The following is a 7,442-nucleotide window of genomic DNA, read 5'->3' as shown; positions in this document are numbered from 1 at the left end:
TAACCACATTAAATTTATCCCACCATAATAACCTGTCAGGTCAAGGACATTCCCTCTCTGTTCCAGTGAAATGTTTTCTAAAGTTCTACCATGCTGGAAGGCTTCAATTCTAGGTGTGCTCCCTGCTGGGGGGCTTTAATTCTACGTGTGCTCCCTTCCAGGGCAATTGGAAACCAGGTGTCCTCTCTCCCCACAGGTGTCTCGGCCATCCTCATCCCTCCGGACCTGGTCCTCTCCCTGGTGGGCTCCATGAGCAGCAGAGCGCTGGCCCTCATCATCCCGCCCCTCCTGGAGATCCTCACCTTCTACCCAGAGGGCCTGAGCCCCCTCACCATCGTGAAAGATACTCTGATCAGCATCCTGGGCTTTGTGGGCTTTGTGGTGGGCACCTACCAGGCCCTCCACGAGCTCATGCAGTCAAGACACTCTCTCACCTTCCCCAACTCCACCAGCACCTTGGAAGAGGGAACAATTTTCAACTTGACCCTTTCTTTTTCACTCTTTATTCCAGTTTGCTAATACTGCCATAATACAAAATACCAGAAATTGAATGGCTTTTATAAAGGGGGGCTATTTGGTTAACAAGTTACAGTCTTAAGGCCATAAAGTGTCTGAGATAAGGTATCTACAATGGGGTACCTTCACTGAAGGATGGCTGATGGCATCTGAAAACCTCTGTTAGCTGGGAAGGCACATGGCTGGCGTCTGCTTGCTCCCAGGTTGCATCTCAAAATGGCGTTCTCCAAAATGTCTTTGTCAGCTTCCAACGGCCACCTTCAAAACGTGTCTCTCAGCTGCAGCTAGCTGTGAGCTCCTTCTGTCTGAGTTTGTATAGGCTCCAGTGAACTAATCAAGGCCCACACTGAGTGGGCGTGGCCACACCTCCATGGAAATTACCTAATCAGAGTCATTACCTACAGTTGTGTGGGTCACATCTCCATGGAAACAACCTAATCAGAAGGTTCCAATCTAATCAACACTAATGCATCTGCCCCCACAAGATTGCATTAAAGAATATGGCTTTTTCTGGGGGATATAATATATGCAAACCAGCACACTCCCCAAGCTTATATTTTAGCCTTGTTTGTGAACAAAGATCCTTCTTCAATTCCTAATATGTATATTTTATGAGGCCACCTCATACTGGGCAAAGAGCACAGGAATAGGGTTGGGAGAGCTGAGTTCTAATCCTGAGCTCTGTCACTTACTTCTCTTCTGATCTGGCCGGGGCCACTTCTCCTTGGAGGCCTCAGTTTTACAAAAGCAGTTGAAGAGCCCAGAATGTTGTTGTGGGGGCATAAGAGAAAGTCTATGGATGAGCACACTTTATAAAGTGTTCTATGAATATCAGTTATTATTAGTTCATTCTTTTTTCTGTGAGGGCTAGTCCAGGAGGCTTGAAGAGAACCTCCCTTTCTCTGAGCCAGGCTGAACTACTTTTTGTCCCAATAGCTTGGGAACTGAGGAAATGCTAATCTGTGAGCCAGGAGACCTGGTTACAGAAATAGTAATGGCCACCATTGGTTAAGTCTTCACTATGGTCCAGGCGATGTACAAAGGGAAAAAGGACCTCACACATACTATCCCATTAAATCATCCTGAGAACCCTGTAAGGTAAATAGTACCTTCTCCATTTTATAGGGGAGGACACTTAGGCTCTGAGATGTGAGGTAACCAGTCTAAGTCATACAATTAGCAAGTGGCAGAAGCCCATGTTCCTAACAATTAAACACTATCACTACCTCAGCTACATGAATTTAGACAAGTGACTTCTCCTTTCTGGGCCTCAGTTTTCCCATCTCTAAAATAAGAGGGTTGACTAGATTATCTCTGAGGGCCCTTTCTAATCCATCTTGGCTTTCCCCACTCAGAGGCTTCTTAGCAAGAGGCTACCTCCCTGCTGGTTTGTGAAGCCAGTTGCCACTTTGCCTCAGCCTTCTGTAGCACCTAGAGCTGGCTGTGTCCCCAAAGCCTGTCAAGTGGGGATTAGAATGCTATTACTGGGCACCTTTACCAGAGGAAGGTGCTGTGAGTTCAAACACAGCATCAGAATTACATGGACAGCATCTTGATTCAGTGGGAACAGCACTAAGCAGCAGTTCTTACAGAACTAGATTTTAGTCCCTGAACTTCCCCTAGCTAGTTGGGGGAATTGGCATATGGTGGGTTCGCCTTCCCAGCATCCTCGCCTTTCTGGAAACAGTGCCCTAATTCTACCTTGGGAACCACCTTTCCTCCACTTCCAGTCTATATGATTTCAGAGGAGTAGACTATACCCTGACTCCAGAGGTGGGCACATGACCCAGGCTTGGAGAATCAGTGCATTCAATCCCCCTGGCCATTGTATTTTTTTTCTGGGATGGGTATATGATTCTAGGGCTTATGAGTCATTGGATTTGATTGAAGATATCAGGAAGGGGGTACTGTTTGTGCTGAGGTTTCCTTAGCTCCCAAACCCTCTTTTTTTTTTTTTTTTCTCCCTTATTGAACATGAGCAGGAAATCATCAGCAGGTAGAAGGGGAAAGACAGGTCCAAAGTTAAATTTGACAAAGAAACGTGTCCCCATTTCTGTAGCAGTCTTGAACTGAATTTATAGCAAATAGCAATGACCAAGAAGAGAAATTGACTTCAATTATAATCCTTCCTAATGCCCAGCATTAAACCTGTCACTGACACCTCACAACGTGGGAGGAATTTTTTGAACTGCTTTCCTTCTTTGCCTCTGTGTGGGTGGATGGGAGAGTGGGTGCTTGAAACTAGACTTAAATGTCTGAACTTCTCCTTTCAGAGGTTCAGGAGGAGAACCAGTCCCTGAGAGGGGCATTTCAGGGAGAAGAATGGGTACATTGGAGATATCTACTATGTGCTGGCACGGCAATAAGAATGAAAAGGATCAAACACAGTCCCTCTCCTCCTAGAGTTTACTGTCTTCTACTGCGACCAGACAGGAGTGAAGCTATAATTCTGACCCCTCTCTTTTTCTTCTAGCACTTTATAAGACCCTCCTGTATCCTTAAAATACTGTTTTCAATTTTTGGATTTTGTTACCAAAATAGCATATATGCCTTTACAACTCAAAACTATTGATATTAAAATATGAAATTCTTACCTCTACTTCCATCTCTAAGTCTCCACTTACACTCCTACAATACAGGATGAACTACTATAGATTCTTCCAGACCTTTTACAAGCATATACAAACATGTATATAATATGTGTGTATATATTGTGTGTGTGTGTTTTGTATATGTGGGTGTTTGTGGGTGTTCATGTATGTGATTTCTTACTTATTTTTAGAAAAATGGGATCATACTAAGTGTAATGAGCATTTAATATTACACAATAATACATCCTTGGCATCCTTCCACATCAGTATATATGGATGTACTTGAGCATTCTTAACAGCTACAGCATTTTACTCAATAGAATTGCAATAATTTATTTAACCATTCCTCCCTTGATGTACATGAAAGAATATATATGCACCCTTGTGTATATGCACCCTTGATGTACATGTCCCTGAAGGACATCTCCAGTGTCTTGCTATGACAGACACTGCTGAAGTAAAAAGCCTGATGTATAAGTGTGCAAGTATTTCTATAGAATAGATTCCTAGAAATGGAATTGCTGAGTTAAATGGAATGTGCTTTTGAAAATTTTGATAGATATTATCAAATTAACTTCCGGTGGTAAGTCATAGTTATTTTATTTTATTTTATTTTTTTATAGTTATTTATTTATTATAGGTGTTGGCTTGTGCGACTATGGGGGTTGGCAAGACAGAACCCTGTAGGCAGGCTGCAAGCCAGAAACACTGATGAAGGAGATGCTGGCTGGCTGGTTGAAACAGAGGAAGAAATTCTTCTTTCTGACTTCTGAAATCTTCACTTTTGTCTTTTAAAACTGCCAACTGATTGGATGAGATTGCTGAAGGCCGTTCACTTTGCTGATTGTAGATGCAATCAGCCATAGATGCAATCAACTGATTATAGGCGCAAATCCATCTACAGAATGCCCTCAGTAACAATGAGGCCAGTGCTTACTTGACCAAACAACCAGACACCATAAGCTGACCAAGCTGACACATGAACTTAACTATCAGTCATAGTTATTTTAATGTGTTTTCTTTGGTCAATGGATCAGTCCTGCTACCATGCTTTATCTTGCATTATAGATTCTAAGATCAAGTTTTATTTCCCCTCTGTGGTCATCGTCTATCTCTGCTACCCAGAGATTCCTTCTTCTGGTAATTTTTCCTTTGGAAAACAACCTCTCCCTACTCCCCAGCTAGTTCTGGTGAGACTGACTCTGTCTTCCAACTCCAGGGGTAGCATATGACCGCAAACCTAAACTATTAGTCACAGTGGTTGGTTCAGGCACATGAATGTGTCCCAATCTCAGTAACAACAGTAAGTACCAAGGTCTATTTCTGGAGTTTCTGGGAAAGGTAGGGTGTATCCATGAAATTATGAGTCCTTCTTGTCCTCCTACCAAGTCAGAGCCTAATCCAAACAACTCCTCACTCCAGCTGAGATCCCCCATGGACAGGGCAGGGGTGATCTCTCCAGACTCCATCCGCCACCCCCCCATCAATAAAATGAGGAGGTGAGGCTCCATGATCTCTAAAGTCATTTTAGCTCATGACTGTGCATGCATGACACACAGAGAAGCAAAGGCACTTGTTGTGGTACAGACATTTATCTAGGTAGGAGAACATTTCAATAAAGAAATAGAAATTATAAAAAGGAACACAAGATCACAAAAACTGAAATAAAAATTCCCAAGAGGGATTTAAAAGCAGATTGGAGGTGGCAGAAAAAAAAGGGTGAGTGAACTTGAAGAAAAGACGATTGAAATAATCCAGTCTGAGGAGCAGAAAGAAAAAGGAAGAAAAGTGAACAGAGCCTAAGCAACCTGTGGGACACAATCAAGTGTACCAATATAGGCATAATGGGAATCTAAAAAGGAGAAGAAAGAATATTTGAAGAAATAATGGCTGAAACTTCCCAAATTTAAAAAAAGACATGAATATACACATCCAAGAAACTTAATAAACTCCAAACAGGAAAACTCAAAGGGAACCACATCTAGACACATAGTCATCAAATTGCTGAATGACAAGGACAAGCAGAGAATTCTGAAGGCTGCGAGAGAGAAGCACTGCATTATGTATAAGTGAGCCTGGATGAGAATAAACATCAATTTCTCATCAGAAGCCATGGAGGCAAGAAGACAGTAGGACAAGTATTTAAAATGCTGAAAGAAAACAATTGTCAAAAAGAACATTACATCTGGTGAGACTGTTTTTCCAAAATGAGGGAGTTATTGAGACATTCCCAGATAAACAAAAGCTGAGGGAGCATGTCACCACTCAATTTGCCCTGCAAGCAATACTAAAAGGAGTTCTTCAGACTGAAAAGAAAAGACACTAGACAGTGGATTGAAGCAGCACAGAGAAATGAAGACCTCCAATAAAGTTAACCATGTGGGTAATTATAAATGACAGTACTGTTGTATTGTAGCTTTTGGCGTGTAACTTCACTTTTTACTTCTTACAGGTTCTAAAAGGCAAATGCATAAAAAGTAATAATAAATCTATGGTTTGGGAAATACAGCATATAAAGGTATAATTTGTAGCATGTACAACAAAAAGGTGGGTGGAATAGTGTTTGTTGTATACTTGAAGTTTAGATGGTAACAAATCAAACATGATTGTTACAGATTTAGGATGTTAAATTTAAGCTCCATCATAAGCACAAAGAAGTTATCTGAAAAATATATACCAAAAAAAATGAAAAGGAACTCAATATGTTATACTACAAAAAAGTCAAATAAATATGAAAGTAAGCATTAATGGGAGATTTGGAGGTTAAAAAGGTAAAAGACTTACAAAGACAAAATAGCAAAATGACAGAAGAAAGTCCTGCATTATCAGTAATTACTTTCAATGTAAAGGGATTAAACTCTCCAGTAAGAAGGTAGAGATTGGCAGAATGGATAAAAAGTCATGACCCAGCTAGATGCTGTTTACAAGACACTCACCTTAAATTCAGAGACACAGGTAGGTGGAAGGTGAAAGGAGGGAAAGAAATATACATGCAAATAGTAGCCAAAAGAGAGCTGGGATAGCAATACTAATATCAGATAAAGCAGACTTTAATTCAAAAACTGTTATGAGGGACAGAGAGGCCACTATATACTGATGAAGAGGTAGTTCAACAACAAGACATAACAATTATAAATATATATACTTTTACTGGTAGAGCCCAAAATATATGAAGCAAATACTGTCTGATTTGAAAAAGGAAATAGACGGATCTACATTAATATTAGGCTATTTCAATGTATTACTTTCAATAATGGATGGACCATCTAGACAGAAGATCAATAAGGAAATAGAAGACTTAAATGATACTCTAAACCAACTAGAGCCAACAGACATATATAGAACTCTTCACTCAACAGCAGCAGAATAGACATTCTTCTTTAATGTACATGGGTCATTCTCCAGGATAGACTATATGTTAGGTCACAAAACAAGTCTCAGTAAATTCCAAAATATTGACATCATACCATGTATCTTCTCTGACCATGTGGAATGAAGCTAGAAATAAATAACAGAGGGAGAACTGGAAAATTCACAGATATGTGGAAATTAAACAACATACTCTTAAACAACCAATAGGTCAAAATAAAATCACAAGAGAAATTAGGAAATATCCTGAGGCAAATGAAAATGAATACATAGCATATCAAAACTTATGGAATGCAGCAAAAGCAGTGCCGAGAAGGACATTTATAGCTCTAAATGTTTATATTTAAAAAGAAGAAGGATCTGAAACCATAGACCTAACCTCACAACCAGAGGATCTAGAAAAAGCAAGCAGAAGGAAGGAAATAACAAAGATTAGAGTGGAGATAAATGAAATAGAGAATTAAAAACAATAAAGAGAATCAAGACAACCGAAAGTTGGTTCTATGAAAGTTCAACAACATTGACAATTATTTAGCTATACAGACAAATTAAAAAGAGAGAGGTTGCAAATAATTAAAATAAAAAATGAAAAGGGGAACATCACTACTAATGCCAAAGAAATAAAAAGGATTATAAGAGGACCCTATAAACAATGATATGACAACAAATTAGATAACCTATATGAAATACACAAATTTCTAAAAACACACAAACTACCTACACAGATGCAAGAAGAAATTTAAGATCTCAACAGACTAAAAACAAGTCACGAGATTGAATCAGTAATTAAAAAAAAAAAAACCTCCCAACAAAGAAAAGTGCTTTTCTTTGTTGGGACCAGATGGCTTCACTGGTAAATTTTGCCCAACATTCCAAGAATTAACACCAATCCTGCTCATACTCTTCCAAAAAATTGAAGAGGAAGGAACAGTTCCTAGCTCATTATATGATGACAGCATTACCCTA

Source organism: Choloepus didactylus, chromosome 13, assembly GCF_015220235.1.
Source record: "Choloepus didactylus isolate mChoDid1 chromosome 13, mChoDid1.pri, whole genome shotgun sequence".
NCBI lineage: Eukaryota > Metazoa > Chordata > Mammalia > Pilosa > Megalonychidae > Choloepus > Choloepus didactylus.
Note: the sequence above shows the minus strand (reverse complement) of the source record.